Raw genomic sequence first — 19286 nt, forward strand, 5'->3', positions numbered from 1 at the left:
ATAATTAATATCTTCTATATCCATTTTCTTTTTTTTTTTAATTTTTATTTGACAGGTAGAGTTATAGACAGTGAGAGGGAGAGACAGAGAGAAAGGTCTTTGTTCTGTTGGTTCACTTCCCAAATGGCTGCCACGGCCGGTGCTGCACTGATCTGAAGCCAGGAGCCAGGCGCTTCCTCCTTGTCTCCCATGCGGGTGTAGTGGCCCAGGCACCTGGGCCATCCTCCACTGCCCTCCCGGGCCAGAGCAGAGAGCTGGACTGGAAGAGGAGCAACTGGGACTGGAATCCGGCGCCCATATGGGATGCTGGCGCCACAGACAGAGGATTAACCTAGTGAGCCATGGCGCCGGCCCCAACTGTTGCATTAAACACCCTCCTCCCCCATCGATTTTCTTATTCTTCTTAATAAAGATTTATTTATTTGGGAGGCAGAATTACAGAGGGAGAAGAGGTCTTTCATCTGCTGGTTCACTCCCCAAATAGCCACAACTGCTGGAGCTGAGCTGATCCAAAGAAGCCAGGAGATTCTTCTGGGTCTCCACATGGGTACAGGAGCCCAAACACTTGGGCCTTCTTCCACTGCTTTTCCAGGCCATAGCAAAGAGCTGGATGGAAAGAGGAGCATTTGGGACACAAACTGGCACCCATATAGAAAGCTAGCACCACAGATGGAGGCCTAACCTACTACACAACAGCACCACCAGCCCCTCTATTTTCTTTTCTTTTCTTTTCTTTTTTTTTTAAAGATTTATTTGAAAGTCAGAACTACACAGAGAGAGGAGAGGCAGAGAGAGTGAGAGAGAGCGAGAGAGCGCGATCCTATATTGGTGGTTTATTCCCTAACTGAACGCAACTGCTGGAGCTGTGCCGATCCGAAGTCAGGAACCAGGAGCGTCTTCCAGGTCTCCTATGTGGGTAGAGGGGCCCAAGGACCTGGGCCACCTTCTACTGCTTTCCCAGGCCATAGCAGAGAGCAGGATCAGAAGAGGAGCAGCCAGGTCCTGAGCCGGCACTGCAAGCAGCAGCCCAACCCACTATGTCACAACGCCGGCCCCTTGATTTCAGAATATTCCTACCTCAAGTATTAATTAGATGATGAAGTGAGTCCTTTATTAAAGCAAATTTTAATGTTGTTTAAAAATACATATTAGGTGCCTGGCACCGTGGTGCAGCTGGTTAGACCATTGCTTGTAACACTGGCATCCCACGTCAGCATACTGGTTTGAGTCCCAGCTGGTCGGGTTTCCATTCAGCTTCCAGCTAATGTGCCTGGGAGAGCAGTGGATGATGGTCCAAGTGCTTGGGCCTCTGCCGCCTACCTGAGAGACCAGGATGGAGTTCCAGGCTCTTGGCTTCAACCAGGCCCAGACCTTGCTGTGGCGGTCATTTGGGGAATGAACCAGCAAGCAGAGGAAGAGCTCTTTCTCTCTCTGTCACTCTGTTTCTCTGTTGCTCTGCCTTTCAAATAAATACGTTAAAAAAAACTTAAATTTTTTTGATTAAAAATCAGAATAATATGAAACAAAGTGACAAAAATGAGTGATTAAATCAGTAGTAAGTACTCTGGCATTGGGAAGTTAGTGAAACAACAATAATACTTTCTGTAGGATCTGAATATTTTGTTAAAGTGTTAAGAGTGAGTTCCTAGTCTGATAATCTAGTTAGTGAAAATGAGAAAATTTTAGGAACCCATCAGAAAAAGATTTTGAGTTCTTGCTGATTTGACAAAATATTGACAACAATGGAAATAAAATAACATTGAGAATTCACCATTGAAAGACTTCTTTTTTTTTTTTTTAACTTTTATTTAATGAATATACGTTTCCAAAGTACGAATAATGGATTACTATGGCTTCCCCCCCATACCGTCCCTCCCACCCACAACCCTCCCCTTTCCCACTCCCTCTCCCCTTCCATTCACATCAAGATTCATTTTCGATTATCTTAATATACAGAAGATCAGCTTAGTATACATTAAGTAAGGATTTCAACAGTTTGCTCCCACACAGAAACATAAAGTGAAAAATTGAAATCAGATCAGACCTATTGTCATGTTTAATCCCAGTGAGAGTCAAGTTGGGAGTTGATAGTTTCTTTTCTTTTCTTTCTTTCTTTCTTTCTTTTTTTTTTTTTTTTTACAGAGGATCAGTTTAGTATGCATTAAGTAAAGATTTCAACAGTTTGCACCCCCATAGAAACACAAAGTGAAATATATTATTTGAGTACTCGTTATAGCATTAAATCTCAATGCACAGCACATTAAGGACAGAGATCCTACATGAGGAGTAAGTGCACAGTGACTCCTGTTGTTGACTTTACCAATTGACACTCCTGTCTATGGCATCAGTAATCTCCCTATGCTCCAGTCATGAGTTTCCAAGGCTATGGAAGCCCCTTGAGTTCTCCGACTCTTATCTTGTTTAGACAAGGTCATAGTCAAAGTGGAGGTTCTCTCCTCCCTTCAGAGAAAGGTACCTCCTTCTTTGAAGACCTGTTCTTTCCACTGAGATCTCACTCACAGAGATCTTTTGCCAGAGTGTCTTGGCTTTCCATGCCTGAAATACTCCATTGAAAGACTTCAAGAACAAAAAGTTGTCAAATAAAGAAATACTTACGATTAATCTTAAGAAAACATGAAGGGCCAGTGCTGTGGCACAGTGGGTTAATGCCCTGGCCTGAAGCACCAGCATCCCCTATGGGTGCCAGTTCAAGACCTGACTGTTCCACTTCTGATCCAGCTCTCTGCTATGGCCTGGGGAAGCAAAAGATGGCCCAAATGCTTGGGCCCCTGCACCCAGGTGGGAGACCTGGAAGAAGCTTCTGGCTCCTGGCTTCGGATCTGCACAGCTCTGGCTGTTGCAGCCAATTGGGGAATAAACCATCGGATGGAAGACCTCTCTCTCTCTCTCTCTCTCTCTCTGCCTCTCCTCTCTCTGTGTAACTCTGACTTTCAAATAAATAAATAAATCTTTTTTTTTTAAAAAAGAAGAAAACATGAAACACAAATTTTACAGACCATCAGACATAAATCTAATGGAGATTTGATGTAACTAACAATGGTCCTAAAATTTTACATAATAATTACTTGTGAAATATTAAATTATAATAAAAAAACACATTTTGAGCAACTATGCTTGAGGACAGATGAATTACCCCATCTGTCATCTTCTTAGAAAATGAATTAAGGGGCTGGCACTGTGACATAGCCGGTAAAGCCACTGCCTGCAGTGCCGGCATCCCATATGGGCTCCAGTTTGAGTCCCGGCTGTTCCATTTCTGATCCAGCTCTCTGTTGTGCCCTGGGAAAGCAGTAGAAGATGGCCCAAGTCCTTGGGCCCCTGCGTCCTCATGGGAGGCCTGGAAGAAGGTCCTGGCTCCTGACTTCAGATTGGTGCAGCTTGGCCATTGTGGCCATCTGGGGACTGAACTAGTAGATGGAAGATGCCTCTCTCTCTCTCTGCCTCTCCTGTGTGTAACTCTGACTTTCAAGTAAATAAATAAATCTTTAAAAAAAATGAAATTGAAAATGATATTGGGGCAGGCTTTTAGCCTAGCAGTTAAGATGCACATACCCCACACTGGAGTGTCTAGGTCTGATACCCAGCTCCAGCTCCTGGCTCTAGCTTCCTGCTAATGCAGACTTTGGGAGGCAGCAGTGCTAGCTCAGGTAATTGGGTTCCCACCACTTAATGTGAGAGACCTGGAATAAGTTGCTGGCTCTTGGTTTCAGCCATTGCAGTCATTTGAGTAGTAAACGAGCAGATAGGAGCTGTCCGTCTCACTCTAAAAAAAAATTTAAAAAACGATTCTCATTTGAACAGACAAGAATATATAGCAAAATCCCTTGTAGTTTATTGTGCAAAGCAGTCAAAAAATGGTATTTTTTCATAAAAGTGGTATTTTTTAACTTGATATTTCTTATAGGCTTCTGTAAATTTGAAATTTACTGTGAATTCTTTTTGGATTCTAAATAACTATTCATTTTCTTTTTTTTTTTAAACAATTGTTTTCTTTTTTTTTTCTTTTTTTTACAGGCAGAGTGGACAGAGAGAGAGACAGAGAGAAAGGTCTTCCTTTGCTGTTGGTTCACCCTCCAATGGCCGCCACAGCCGGTGCACTGTGGCCGGCGCACTGTGCTGATCCGGAGGCAGGAGCCAGGTACTTATCCTGGTCTCCCATGGGGTGCAGGGCCCAAGCACTTGAGCCATCCTCCACTGCACTCCCTGGCCATAGCAGAGAGCTGGCCTGGAAGAGGGGCAAAGGGAAAGAATCCGGCACCCCGACCGGGACTAGAACCCGGTGTGCCTGAGCCGCTAAGCGGAGGATTAGCCTGTTGAGCCGTGGCGCCAGCCATAACTATTCATTTTCAATTTATGATTTTATATATTTTTAAAAGGAACCTCCCCTCAGCCTCCACCACCGTAGTTGTATAAGTATCAGGCCCCACAAAACCTGAATTTGCCTCCAGGGTACATGAGGAGGTATGCCTTAGGAGGAACTGGGATTTTTGCTAGGTATGATGGAAAGCGACTACAGGGGTTTGATTAGACAGGTGATATGAACTGCCAAGTTTGTGTGGTAGGGAGACAGAAAGGAGGGGCCGTACAGGGCTTGGGGTGACAGGTGTGGGGAGTGGCTGTAGCTACACCCAGAGCCTTTGGAGAAAAAGCCAGGACAGGAGTTCAGGGCACAGTAGGTGACAAACCACAATGGAGAGAAAGTAAAATAGCCCTAGGTGAGTTCAGAAATATTGAAGAAGAGATTAAGTAGCCTATAGGAGGTGGGCTATTTTAGCTCATTCTCTCTCTGTGTGTGTCTTTAAAGATTTATTTATTTACTTGAAAGTCAGAGTTAGAGAGAGAGAGGGAGGGAGAGGTCTCCCATCATTCCCTAGTTGGCTGCAACGGCTGGAGCTGTGCTGATTCGAAGCCAGGAGCCAGGAGCTTCTTCTGGGTCTCCTACACAGGTGCAGGGGCCCAAGGACTTGGGTCATCTTCTACTGCTTTCCCAGGCCATACCAGAGAGCTGGATTGGAAGAGGAGCAGCCGGGACTCAAACCGGCACCCATATGGGATGCCAGCACTGCAGGTGGCGGCTTTACCCGCTACACCACAGCGCCAGCCCCATAGCCCATTTTCTCTTGTCACTTTTAATGAAAAGAGGTTTGTTTTGATGCAGGGTTCCAGAGTCTGAGGTTAAGGGACTGCATATGGTAATGGCCTTTATAAAGATATTTATTTATTTGAAAGGCAGAGTTATAGAAAGACAGAGAGAGTAGGAGAGATCTTCCATCCACTGGTTCACTTCCCAAATGGCTATACTGGCTGGAGCTGGGTTGGTCTGAAGCCAGGAGCCAAGATCTTCTTCTGGGTCTCCTGCATGGGTCCAGGGACACAAAGACTGGGGTTATTTTCTGCTGCTTTCCCAGGAGCATTAACAGGGAGCTGGGTTGGAAGTAGGGTAGCTGGGACTTGAACTGACACCCATATGGGATGCCGGTGTCACAGATGGTGGTTTAAATCACATGCCACAGCACTGGCCCTTGGTAATGACCTTGATGGCAGAATTCAGAGGTGGAGTAGGGTGTCAGAGGTGACAGGCTTGTGTCTCCTTCAGTCTTTCATCTACCTTCTTACAAAACAGCATTCAATCACAAGGACAGCACCCTGACCTGATCCTACTCACACCGCCCCCACTGAAGTTCCGTCTTTGAACATGTAGTCAGATGAAGTTTCCTTCCTTTTAACATCTCACAGTGAAGATTACATTTCTTTAAAGATTTGTTTGTTTATTTGAGAGTCACAGTTACACTTAGAGAGAAGGAGAGGCAGAGAGAGAGAGAGAGAGAAAGAAAGAGAGGTCTTCCATTCGCTGGTTCACTCCCCAATTGGCTGCAATGGCCGGAGCTGCACTGATCCGAAGCCAGGAGCTTCTTCTGGGTCTCCCATATGGGTGCAGGGGCCCAAGAACTTGGGCCATCTTCTATTGCTTTCTCAGGCCATAGCAGAGAGCTGGATCGGAAGTGGAGCAGCCGGGACTCGAACTGGCGCCCATATGGGATGCTGGCGCTTCAGGCCAGGGCGTTAGCCCACTGCGCCACAGCTCCGGCCCCGAGGATTACATTTCAACACACGAACTCTTGGGAGACACACTCAATCCACACCCAAACAAACCCTAGTAGGGCACGACTTCTGGAAACTGAGATCCGAGGAGGCCAGGGGATTTAGGGACACTGACAGTGCGTGATTGGCAAGGATGAATAAGAAGTCACCAAGGGAGCAGAACACAGGCATGCAAAGGTCAAGGGAAAAGTGAGAAATGAGTTGGATTGAAAGGAAGGAAGGTAATAATAACAGTCAACACTTCCATAGTGTTCACCAGGTGCCAAGGACTGGGCTTTGGACCTGTTAACCATTATCTTGGAAAGAGTCTGATCATGGTGAGCTCTGTGTGCCAGGCTAAGGAACATGGTCATATTTGCTTGATAATGGGGAGCCACTGAAGGTTTGGGGGCAGGTATTAATATGGAATAAAAGTGGAGAATTGAGATTGCTTAGCTAGGGAAACCGGAAGACCTCCTAAAATTATGAACAAATATTTGGGTGGCTATCCATGTGCTGTCTTTTCTGGGGAGGGAGCCTGTGACGTCCATCCAACCTCAAAGGTGTCTGAGACTTCAAGAAAGGCTCAGGATCACTGGCTTCGCAGTTCCACCCAGGATGGTGGGATTTGTAATGAAAACAGCAGGGGTTCCCGGGGCAAGACATAAGGTGGGATTGGCTGAAAGAGGGTAGAATTGACCAATTCCCTTTGAAATATACTGATAAACCTCTCCAATGGGCCTTGCAGACTTAGAATCCAGCCCCTCAAAGATGGGGAAAGGCCACAGCCACAGGAAGGGGAGGGGTCCCCCATCACAAACTGAAGTCTGAATGACAGTGTCAAGGAAAGCAGAACAGAAGGCCATGGCTTGATCTCTGAACACACTTAATCTGTCTGCTCTGCCTTTGCCTAAGTGCTTTCTGACAGATTGCTTTTCTCTGCACAGGAAATTCACATCTTGAACTTTAGTTCCTAAAATACATTAAATCACACTTGGGCTTCCAAGGGGCAGGAGGGGATGTACATAATGATGATTTCTGTGATTCCTGTCTCGTCTGAGGAAATTATCTCTTCAAAATGATCAGATGCTCCTGACCCCATTGGTAAGTGTGGGTGTGTGTAGGATAATTGTTGGTGCTCGTTCTAGCCCAGTGTTGAAACCTCAGGGACCCACAGAGTCCCTCCTCTCTCCGGGGAGGGAAGAACAATACCTGCTCAGGCCAGGAAAGCTGCTTAAAGCATTAGGGTGGGTCACAGATTGATAGCTTCTGTCCTGGATCAGTGGTCACAACCCAGGCATGCTAATGGGGAGACGGATGTCCAGGAGGAGCGGTCATTCTCCTGAGTCTGTCACATTTTGTGTGAGTGCTTCGTTTCAAGAAGAAAGCAGCAACGTTAGTCCGTCACACCCAGCAACTAGCTGGAAGCTCATTTTATGGAGCTTTGTGGAAGCAGTAAAGTATGGCTAGGCGGTCATCAGGGCCACCACAGCTAATGTGTGTCAAAGACTTTGTTCTAGGCACTGGATTAAGGTCATATATTCATTACTAACATAATCTCCTCATAGAGTACATAGATAAGATTTGTTAAAGGTCTTCTTTTAAGGATAAAGAAATTAAAGCTTAGTGAGCAAAGGTCACGCTGCTAACCAGCACCAGCCTGTTTCTGCTTGATTCTGGGGCAGGACTCACCTGCAGAGCCTCCTAGGGCCATCGGCAGCCTTGTGGGCCTGGGCCATCTGTATGGGCAGCAAGAGACAGAGCCAGAGGGAAACATCCTAGGATCCCCAGGTTGCACTGTGGGTCTACACACCTGAGCCATGTTGCAGCTTTCTTCTACCTTTTTTTTAAAAGATTTATTTATTTATTTGAAAGTCAGAGTTATACAGAGAGAGACATAGAGACAGAGAAGTCTTCCACCCTCTGGTTCACTCCTCAATTGACCGCAGCGGCCGGAGCTGCACCGATCTGAAGCCAGGAGCCAGGAGCTTCTTCTGGGTCTCCCACGTACGGGCAGGGGACCAAGGACTTCGGCCATCTTCTACTGCTTTCCCAGGCCATAGCAGAGAGATGGATCAGAAGTGGTACAGCCAGGTCTCAAACCGGCACACAAATGGGATGCTGGCATTGCAGGCGGCGGGCTCATCTGCTATGCCACAGCGCTGGCCCCTCTACCTGGTTTTGAACCTCACCTGTCTGTATCTAAATGCCTTCTTATTGTCCCCGCTTCCATGGAGGTGGGATTGGCTGGAAGAGAGTAAAATCAACCAATTCTCTGAGATACACTGATAGAAACAGTGTTCACAAGGCTGTCCAATGGGCCGTGCAGACTTAGAATCCAGCCCCTCAGAGACAGGGAGAGCCCACAGCCACAGGAAAGGGGAGGGGTCTCCCATCACAAACTGAAGTCTGAACGACAGTGTCAAGGAAAGCAGAACAGAAGGTCATGGCTTGATCTCTGAACACATTTAATCTGTCTGCTCTGCCTTCTCTTGGAATGCAGCTGGGTTTGGCTCCATTACCTGCAGCAACTGGGGCACAGCTAAACAAACTAGGACCTAGATTAGCCGCACCCTGGGAGATGAGGTCAGCTTCCAGAGAAACACAGAAGTTAGCGGAAGACCACTGAGACAGCAAGTACTGGCACAACAGAGATGTAGAGATGTCCACCTGGGGAGGGGACTACAGCTGGGACCAGATTGCTGAAGGGGTGCAGATTGAGGAGCAAAATTAGATGTTGTGGGACAAAAGGCACCACCCAGAACATTAGGGGCTGCCTAGGGGGCAGGAGGCCCTGTGGTGAGAAATTCAAGAAGAACCCATATTTAAGAAGCAGGACAGGTGTCAAGGGTGGCCTCTCCCCACAAATACCACCTGCTATGGATTGAATTGCGCCCTCCAAAAATTCCCATGTTGAAGTCTTTTTTTCAAAGATTTATTTATTTATTTGAAAGGCAGAGTTATAGAGAGGCAGAGGTAGAGAGAAAGAGAGGTCTTCCATCCACTGGTTCACTCCCCAGGTGGCTGCAGTGGCTGGAGCTGGGCCGGTCCAAAGCCAGTAGCCAGGAGTTTCTTTGTGGTCTCCCATGTGGGTGCAGGGGTCCAAGCATTTGGGCCATCCTCCACTGCTCTCCCAGGCCATAACAGAGAGCTGGATCAAAAGTGGAGCAGCTGGGTCTCAAACCGGCACCCACACGGGATGCCAGCACTGTAGGCGGCATCTTTACCTGCAGCACCACAGTGCTGGCCCCCTGTGTTGAAGTCTTCAGCCTGAGTACCTCTGAATGTGATCTTTGGATATAGGTTTGTTGTAGATGTGATTAGTTTAGCTGATGTCATTCAGGTGGGCCCGAATCGTGTGTGACTGGTGTGCGTATGGGAAGGGAAATTCAGACGCAAAGATGCTCTCACAGGGGAAATGTTGTGTGAAGATGCAGGCAGAGTTCACCATGATGCCGAGGACCACTGTTGTGTCCGGTTTGAGACCTTCCCCAAAACAACTCACAAAAGGCAGGCTGGATGCAACAGCAAGAGGATTTATTACCAGCTAGCTGGGGCTCTTACTGGCATCTACAACATAGCGCAGTGCTGAGGCGAAAAGCACTGGCCCTCCCCCTCCCAGCATGTTTATGCACTCGAGTAAACAAGTACATACGTCACTGCACACGTAGGCGAGTTCCTTATTCCTTATATAGCAATTACCTAAATGTATGCATTTTATTGGTGCATTTGAGCAACTTAGGGGATAGGTGTCATACAGAAAGGTGGAAGAATCTAAATTCCAGGAATAGTTTCACTCCTGTACCCTTAGGCCTGTCTTTTCTGGCTTAAAATAAAGCTCTTTAGACCCAGATTTTAATATGCTGCCCCATATATTATATCATTTAAATCTTAACATACTACATATTATTAAGTCTTAATTTCAAATGTATTTAATTTAACAGTTTGAATTAATTACTCATAACTGAACTCTACACCACCAAAGAAGATCAGCAGGCTACTGGCAGCCAGGGTTCTTCCTCACAGCCCTAGGAAGGAGGCAGCCATGGTGACACCTCCGTCTTGGCTTCTGTCCTCCAGAGCTGTAGGATAATCCATTTCTGTTGGTGGTGGCATTGTTGTTATAGCTGACTTCGCCAACAGATGTACCCTTTTTCTCTAAAATTGCACAACTGTTCTTTTCTGCTTCTGGCCAGCTGAGTCCTGCTTCCTCAAACCAAGGCCTCCAGGGACGTGTAGCTGTGGAGAGCTTTTCAGGGACAGTGACTACTGCCAAGCTCACAGGAGTGTGGAGCTCAGCGGAAGTCAGTAGGCAGAGTGCCTTGGGGACCTTCAGCTTCACCTTGCACTGTGTCCTGTGTGCAGTGTGGCATAGGCGAGAGCATTCTGCATGTGTAGCTGGGTAGCAACCCTCTTGAGGGATCAGAATGGTCAATCCTATATCTGGAGCATGGTTTTTTGCTTACCATGGCTCATGGAAATCTTTGTTCTCAGCCTCTCTCTTCGAGATCATTCAGGCTGTTGCCAACTTGCCATTAGTTATCTGATATAGGCAGCCAGTTTCCATGGTTACCTGCAAGCATGCAGCAAGGTACCATTCCTAGGAGGCCCCAAGATTAAGCAAACAACAAGGCAGGGCCTCGGGCACAGTGAAAATCACCTGCATCCAATTATCAGAATGGAATACTGGGGCAGCTGGGTCTGAGAAGCAAGGCAGGTGCCCAGTTAGGAGAGTGGGCTTTGAGCCGGCAGCTGAGCAGCAATGCGGCTCAGTACGATTGTCTGCTGGATACCGAGCCCTTCCCGGGACATAGGGCCACCCCAAGCTCTTCCCCGGCCTTATCTCCAAGTGGTCCTTGTTTACCAAAGCACTCTGTTTTGCAGATGAAGGAAATGAGTTTAAGCAACATTTTGAAGATGACACAGCTCATGGCCACAGAGCAAGGATCTGAACCCAGGCGCTCAGTACCTTCCACTTCTCCTTCCAGGACAGCTTTTTGCTCTTCTCCACCCCACAGGCTGACCCGCATGGCTGCATCTACAGCCTCCCTAGGACCACTTGCGGGGTCTGTTAGTGGAGATCCCCACAGGAAAGAGGGAAGGAAAGAGGTTGCTTTGGGCTGCCTATGCCACAAAGTGGCTGCCTATACAGAGCCCTTTCCTTCCATTTCCTTTCCTTATGTCTTTGAGCTTAGGGCTGTGACTGGTCTATCTCTAGTACTCACACTTTTGTAGAAACTCCTCTTTATATTTTTTATTTAATTTTCATTTTATTTGAGGGGAGAAAGAGAGACAGATATTGGTTGATTGATCTTCCGTCTTTTGGTTCACTCCTCAAATAACTGCAATAGCCAGGGCTGGATCAGGTGGAAGGCAGGAACTTAGAACTCAATCTGAGTCTCCCATGTGGGTGACAGGAACCCAACCATTTGAGCCATCACCTGCTGTCTTCCAGGGAGCACATTAGCAGGAAACTAGAATTGGAAGCAGGGTCTGGATTTGAACTTGGGCCCTGTGGTATGGGATGTGGGTGTCCCAAATGGCATCTTAACAACTGTGCCAAGCGCCCACCTCAGTAGAAACCCCTTTGCAATCTCTGTTTTGAATTGTCTTTTTTTTTTTTTTTTTTTTTTTTGGACAGGCAGAGTGGACAGTGAGCGAGAGAGACAGACAGAAAGGTCTTCCTTTGCCGTTGGTTCACCCTCCAATGGCCGCCACAGCTGGCGCGCTGCGGCCGGCGCACCGCGTTGATCCGAAGGCAGGAGCCAGGTGCTTCTCCTGGTCTCCTGGTCTCCTGGTCTCCCATGGGGTGCAGGGCCCAAGCACTTGGGCCATCCTCCACTGCACTCCCTGGCCACAGCAGAGAGCTGGCCTGGAAGAGGGGCAACCGGGACAGAATCCAGCGCCCCAACCGAGACTAGAACCTGGTGCGCCGGCGCCGCAAGGCGGAGGATTAGCCTAGTGAGCCGCGGCACCGGCTAGAATTGTCTTCTTTCTAGTAAGACCCTCACCATGACTCCAGCTCTCTCTTGCAGAGGGTGTTGCCCTGATTGTGCTCAACTTCTCCCTGCTCCGGGTTGGTGTGATGACTATGAGCCCCAGAGCATGGGGTCAGTGATCTTTAAGACCCTGCAGTCAGCACTAGCTTCTGAGGCTTGGGACTGGTGGAACGGGGTGCTGGAGCTGGGGAGGGCCTCCGGGGTTACGGGTGCAGGCAGAGGGCCATGGCAGAGCCTGGAGGGCGAGGCAGGGTCTGAACCTCACTGGTGAGGACTTGCAGCCCCCACTTGGTCCTTTCTGCCCTGGCAGCATGCAGTGCTCGGCCACTGCACTGAGTTTGGCTCAGGGTTCGGGTGGAGTGGACAGTTCCCATGGACTTCAGGCACCAGTTGCAAGTTCGTGAGTTCCCAGACCCACCCTCACCCAGACAGACTGGCTACAGATTCAGAGGTACCCACAGCCACCTGGTTGTGGAAAACTTAAGACAACTCAAAGAACTCAGGAAAGCTCCATTCTTATGGCTATAGTTCCATTTCTTAAAAAAGATTTATTTATTTATTTGAAAGGCAGTGTTTACAGAAAGAGAGAGTGAGACACACACACACACACAGAAAGAGAGAGAGAGAGAGTGAGAATCTTCCATCTGCTGGTTCACTCCCCAGAGGGCTGCAATGGTCAGAACTGGGCCAGTCCAAAGCCAGGGGCCAGGAGCTTCATCTGGATCTACCACATGGGTGGCAGGACCCCTAGGATTTGAGCTATCTTTTGCTGCTTTCCCAGGCATATTAGCAGGGAGCTGGATTGGAAATGGGACAGCTGGAACTCAAGCCAGTGCCCAAATGGGATGCCAGCATCACAGGCAGTGGATTTACCTGCTATGCCACAGTGCCAGCCCCTGGTTATAGTTTTATAGCAAAGAATACAAATTAAAAACCAGTCAAGGAAAGAGATGTGAGGGCAGAATTCCAGAGGTGTCCAAATGTGGATCTCATGGTCATCCTCTCTCTGCAGAATCATGGGGTCCTGACCACAATGTGTGGTAAAATACACACAGTATTCCCAATAAGGAATGCTTACCTAAGCCTATGGTGCCCGGAATTTTTACAGGGTTTGAGCACATACTGTCTACGTGTCTCTAGCCCCTTCCAAAGGTCAGAACTGATACAGTGTGACCCAAGGCCCTCATCATAAGTCACATGCTAGCCCCTGGACAAACACAAGCACTCACTTCAGGCAGGATATTCCAAGGGCTAGAGATATCTCTCAGTAGCCAAGGGCAAAGGCCAGACCTTTCTTTGAGTAGAGCTGATTCTTCATTACACAACAACTTTGCTCCTTTGGAATCTATCAGACCCTCGTGCTTGGTTGCATTCCTGGTGCTTGTGTCCCAAGGGGTCAGCCCCATGCTGTCATCATCCGTGTGACCACTGAAGTTTGGAACAGGGCCCAGGAGATACCTGATGCAATCTATGCTGAGCTTAGCAGATCTTACTGCACAGTTCATCACTGCGCTTACCATTCTGGCCACTGCTGTGATAAATTTCATGTCTTTATCCCATTGTTGGCATCTCCTTTACAAAGAAGTTTCCCTCCATGGCATTGGGGAAGAGTCTACAACCTCCTACATGACCTGCGCTGAATAACTGTCACCACTGAGGAATTGTGGCACCTTCACGCACTCAGTCCTGCTGCTGTGTCCCTACGCTACTCTTGTGTTTTCACCTCCACCGTGCATGGCTGCTTCCTGCTCCAGTCTTAGGTCCCTGAAGGTGGGGATGTGTGGTTTTCATCTTATACCTCCAATGCCCACCTTGAGCTCGTCCCTCACAGGTGTTCTGTAAATGCACTTCTGCAATTCACTTGCTCAGGCACAGCTGCATTTAATTTCTTTAGATAAGAATCAGCAGAGATGCCTCTGACAGCAAGCCTGCCTGCTCTCTAATAATGACATTTCTTGGTTTGGAAGACTTGCTTATTTATAAATATTATCTCTTTTAATCCTTGCACCCGTGAGATAGGTACTCTTGCTGTCCACATGTAGATGAAGAAATTGAGGCTGAGAGAGCAACTTGCCCAAGGTCATCCGACCCCCAGGTGTCCCAGCTGGGATGGAACTGGGTCTGTTGGATTCCAGGGCTCTGGGTCCTTAACTACCCCATTCCATAGTGGATTGGGGAAAGTCCAGAGAGCTCAGTGCAATCAACAGGCCATTTCTAGAAGGCGATTTGACCTGAAACCGCTCTTAGAGTTGAGAATGAGATTATAAAACCAACTGACTTTGAATGATCTGGGAAGGATTGAAGTGGAAGCTGGTGCTTGTGATGAGAATGCACTAGTAGAAGAAAATGTGTATTGATTCTGCCTTTTTTAAGGCAGGAGAAATCCATTGTAATTCCATAGGGTAGAAGAGATCGTCAGTAGATCTACAGGGAAAGGAGAAGCTGAAATATTCTGTGTTTTTTTTTTTTTTTATTTTTTGACAGGCAGAGTGGACAGTGAGAGAGAGAGAGACAGAGAGAAAGGTCTTCCTTTGCCGTTGGTTCACCCTCCAATGGCCGCCGCGGCCGGCGCGCTGCGGCCGGCGCACCGCGCTGATCCGATGGCAGGAGCCAGGTGCTTCTCCTGGTCTCCCATGGGGTGCAGGGCCCAAGCACTTGGGCCATCCTCCACTGCACTTCTGGGCCACAGCAGAGAGCTGGACTGGAAGAGGGGCAACTGGGACAGAATCCGGCGCCCCGACCAGGACTTGAACCCGGTGTGCCGGTGCCGCAAGGCGGAGGATTAGCCTAGTGAGCTGCGGCACCAGCCTATTCTGTGTTATTTTTATACTGGCCTTGCCATAATCTTTCCTTTGCAGTTTTTTTTTTTCTGTAATTTTCACATTTCACAGACAATAATCCCTGCATTTCTGTTTTTGAGCATAAATAGAACACATACAGCATATATGTCATACATAGTATAGTTTTGTATATAGTTTATGTTGAAAATTTAGTTTATTGTCAAGAGGCACTTGTTATACAAAAAATTCGATAGACAGCAAATACTTTAACCCATAAGGACAAAATATCTGATTTAATTTTTCTTGTATTTTTGAAGGTGATACTCCATTTGTAAAATCAAGTTTGACCCTTTTTAGACTATTTTTTTTAAATTTACTTGACAGATAGACAGTGAGAGAGAGAGAGACAGAAAGGTATTCCTTCCATTGGTTTACCCCTCCAAGTGGCCACCACGGCTGGAACTATGCCAATCTGAAGCCAGGAGCCAGGTGCTTTCTCCTGGTCTCCGACGCGGGTGCAGGCAGCCAAGCACTTGGGCCATCCTCCACTGCCTTCTGGGGCCACAGCAGAGAGCTGGACTGGAAGAGGAGCAACCCAGACTAGAACCCAGCACCCATATGGGATGCCGGTGCCGCAGGCGGAGGATTAACCAAGTGAGCCACAGCGCCAGCCCCCTTTTAGACTTTTTGTTCGATATTTTGAAGACTTCTACTTTCTTCTTTTTGTAGAGTTTTTGAGCTGCTTCTCCTCTCAGATTTTTGTCTCTTAATAGCATACTTAGTTTCTGCCTGTTCATATTCTTCTTGTGCATTGATTTGATGTTTGCTTTGGAGTGATAATGGTGTCTGCTGTTTTGCTACACTGTTCTTTGGGCTTAGGCTGGTGAACAGGACACTGATTTTCAGACGAAATCTGGTCATTGCTGCACTAATCTTCAGGCAAAGGCGGGCAAACTTTCCTTAACTGCTTCCTGAGCCTTTCCTCTTCGGCTAAATAGAGATGTTTCAAATGACCTGGGTATTGATCCATGAACTGGGATTACTGTGATGTTTGAGCCTTCTTTTCCTTCCATTGCAAATTCTTGTAATTGTGCTGAATCTGCAGTTTTCTTCAAAATGCAAACCCTTGTCCCTGGCAAATGCTCCTCAGGAAGGCTTGCGTATGGATAGGCCACCACATGCTATGTTTCACATTCTTTTTCCTGAAGCCAACTGGGGAAACCCCTTTGCCACACATCCTGATACCTCCAGCGGGACATCTTGCTGCTGGCCTCACCTTTGCTATTGCCTAATTTCTTTTTTTTTTATCTTTTATTTAATGAATATAAATTTCCAAAGTACGACTCATGGGTTACAATGGCTTTCCCCCCCATACCGTCCCTCCCACCCACAACCCTCCCCTTTCCCACTCCCTCTCCCCTTCCATTCACATCAAGATTCATTTTCGATTATCTTAATATACAGAAGATCAGCTTAGTATACCTTAAGTAAGGATTTCAACAGTTTGCTCCCACACAGAAACATAAAGTGAAAAATAATAGATGATTTTTTTTAAATGATGATGAAATCAGATCAGACCTATTGTCATGTTTAATCCCAGTGAGAGTCAAGTTGGGAATTGATAATTTCTTTTTTTTTTTTTTTTTTTTACAGAAGATCAGTTTAGTGTACATTAAGTAAAGATTTCAATCGTTTGCACCCCCATAGAAACACAAAGTGAAATATACTGTTTGAGTACTCGTTATAGCATTAAGCCTCAGTGTACAGCACATTAAGGACAGAGATCCTACATGAGGAGTAAGTGCACAGTGACTCCTGTTGTTGACTTTACAAATTGACACTCCTGTCTATGGCATCAGTAATCTCCCTATGCACCAGTCATGAGTTTCCAAGGCTATGGAAGCCCCTTGAGTTCTCCGACTCTTCTCTTGTTTAGACAAGGTCATAGTCAAAGTGGAGGTTCTCTCCTCCCTTCAGAGAAAGGCACCTCCCTCTTTGAAGACCTGTTCTTTCCACTGGGATCTCACTCACAGAGATCTTTTTGCCAGAGTGTCTTGGCTTTCCATGCCTGAAATACTCTCATGGGCTTTTCAGCCAGATCCGAGTGCCTTTAGGGCTGATTCTGAGGCTATTGCCTAATTTCTATTTTTATACCTGTAATAAATGCATATAGTTGTATTAAAAGGGAGCATTGCCTGAAGATTTCTAACAAAGCAAGTCAGAGGTGGGTGTTGTGCAGTGGGTTAAGGTCCTGCTTGGAATGCTTGCCTCCCCTATTGGAGTGCTTGGTTCGAGTCCCAGCTAGTCTGCTTCCAAGCCAGCTTCCTACTGATGTGATCCTGGGAGGCAGCAGATGATGGCTCACATACTTGAGTCCCTGCCACCCATGTGGGAGGTCCTGGCTCCTGCCTTCAACCTGGCCCAGCCCCAGTTGTTGTGGGTTTTGGGAGGAGTAAACTAGCAGATGGAAGATCTGTCTCTGTATCTCTCTATTGTTCGTTCACATAAAATCAAAAAGGCAGTGTCTTGCTTGATCCCTGTATACAGGGAGGCAGTTACCTCAACTCTTAGCTGTTCCTTCTAACATTTATCACCTTTCTTTTATTTTTTTATTTTATTAAATATTTATTTATTTTTAAAGATTTATTTATTTTGAAACTCAGAGTTACACAGAGGCATAAGGAGAGGCAGAGAGAGAGAAAGGTCTTCCATCCTCTGGTTCACTCTCCAGATGGCCACAACAGTCAGAGCTGCACCAATCTGAAGCCAGGAGCCAGGTGCTTCTCCTGGTCTCCCATGGGTGCAGGGCCCAAGCACTTGGGCCATCCTCCACTGCACTCCCGGGCCACAGCAGAGAGCTGGACTGGAAGAGGAGCGATCGGGACAGAATCTGGCACCCCGACTGGGACTAGAACCTGGGGTGCCAGCGCCACAGGCGGAGGATTAGCCTATTGAGCCACAGCACCGGCCCTAACTCACTATTTTGAAAACTGGAAAATAAAGGGGACAAAGCAAACATTTATTCTTCCATTCTGCTTTTCAAATTCCAATTGTATCCTTGGGTAATGAAATGGTAGATTAGGAAAATGTTCTCTTTTTTATTTATTTTTTTAAAGATTTATTTATATACTTGAAAGCCAGAGTTACAGAGAGAGGAGAGGCAGAGAGAGGTCTTCCATCTTATGGTTTATTCCCCAATTGGCCGCAACATCTGGAGCTGTGCCAATCCGAAGCCAGGAACCAGGAGCTTCTTCTGGGTCTCCCACGTGGGGGCAGGGTCCCAAGGACTTGGGCCACCTTCTACTGCTCTCCCAGGCCATAGCAGAGAGCTGGATGGGAAGAGGAGCAGCCAGGTCTCGAACTGGCGCCCATATGGGATGCCAGTGCTTCAGGCCAAGGTGTTAATTCACTGTGTTACAGCGCTGGCCCCTACATTCTCTCTCTCTCTTCCCTTTTTTTTTTTTTTTTTTTTTTTTTTTTTTTTAAAGAGAGATTGAAATTTTCCATGTGATGGTTCACTCCCCAAATGGCTGCAACTGCTAGGGCTGGAACAGGCTGAAGCCAGAAGCCAGGAAATCCATCCAGGTCTCCCACATGAGTAGCAAGGGTTAGGTACTTGGGCCATTTTCTGTTGTTATCCCAGGCACATTAGCAGGAAACTGAATCTGAAGCAGAGTGGCAAGTGATCAAACTGGCTCTCTGATATGGGATGTTAGAATCCCAAGCAATTGGCTGGCGCCGCGGCTCACTAGGCTAATCCTCCGCCTAGCAGCGCCGGCACACCGGGTTCTAGTCCCGGTCAGGGCGCCGATTCTGTCCCGGTTGCCCCTCTTCCAGGCCAGCTCTCTGCTGTGGCCCGGGAGTTCAGTGGAGGATGGCCCAAGTACTTGGGCCCTGCACCCCATGGGAGACCAGGAGAAGTACCTGGCTCCTGCCACCGGATCAGCGCGGTGCGCCGGCCGCGGCAGCCATTGGAGGGTGAACCAACGGCAACGGAAGACCTTTCTCTCTGTCTCTCTCTCTCACTGTCTACTCTGCCTGTCAAAAAAAAAAAAAAAAAAAAAAAAATCCCAAGCAGCTTAATCTACTGCACCACAACATAAGCTCTGAAATTTTTCTTGTGAAACTTTTTCAGCTAACAAGTGAAAAAAGAATGTTTGAATTAAAATCTCACCATTTTGGGGTAGGCATTTGGTCTAGCAAATAAGACATCTGCCTCCTTTATCAGAAAATCTGGGTTTGGTCTCCCTCTAGCACTTAACAGTAGCTTCCTGCCAATACACCCTGGGACACAGGAGTGATGACTCAGGAGGTTGTGTTCTTGCCACCCACATAGGACCTGGACTGAGTTACTTGCTTCCAGCTTTAGCCTCGGCCTAGCCCAAGCTATCATGGGTATCTGGGG

At 47.3% G+C, this 19286-nt stretch overlaps 1 pseudogene; it reads right to left on the reverse strand.

Moving 5' to 3' along the window:
* Positions 1-4437: 4437 nt before the first annotated feature.
* LOC138846120 (thyroid transcription factor 1-associated protein 26 pseudogene) lies at positions 4438-16158 on the reverse strand (annotated as a pseudogene).
* Positions 16159-19286: the final 3128 nt, after the last annotated feature.

Source organism: Oryctolagus cuniculus, chromosome 17 (assembly GCF_964237555.1).
Source record: "Oryctolagus cuniculus chromosome 17, mOryCun1.1, whole genome shotgun sequence".
Classification (NCBI taxonomy): domain Eukaryota; kingdom Metazoa; phylum Chordata; class Mammalia; order Lagomorpha; family Leporidae; genus Oryctolagus; species Oryctolagus cuniculus.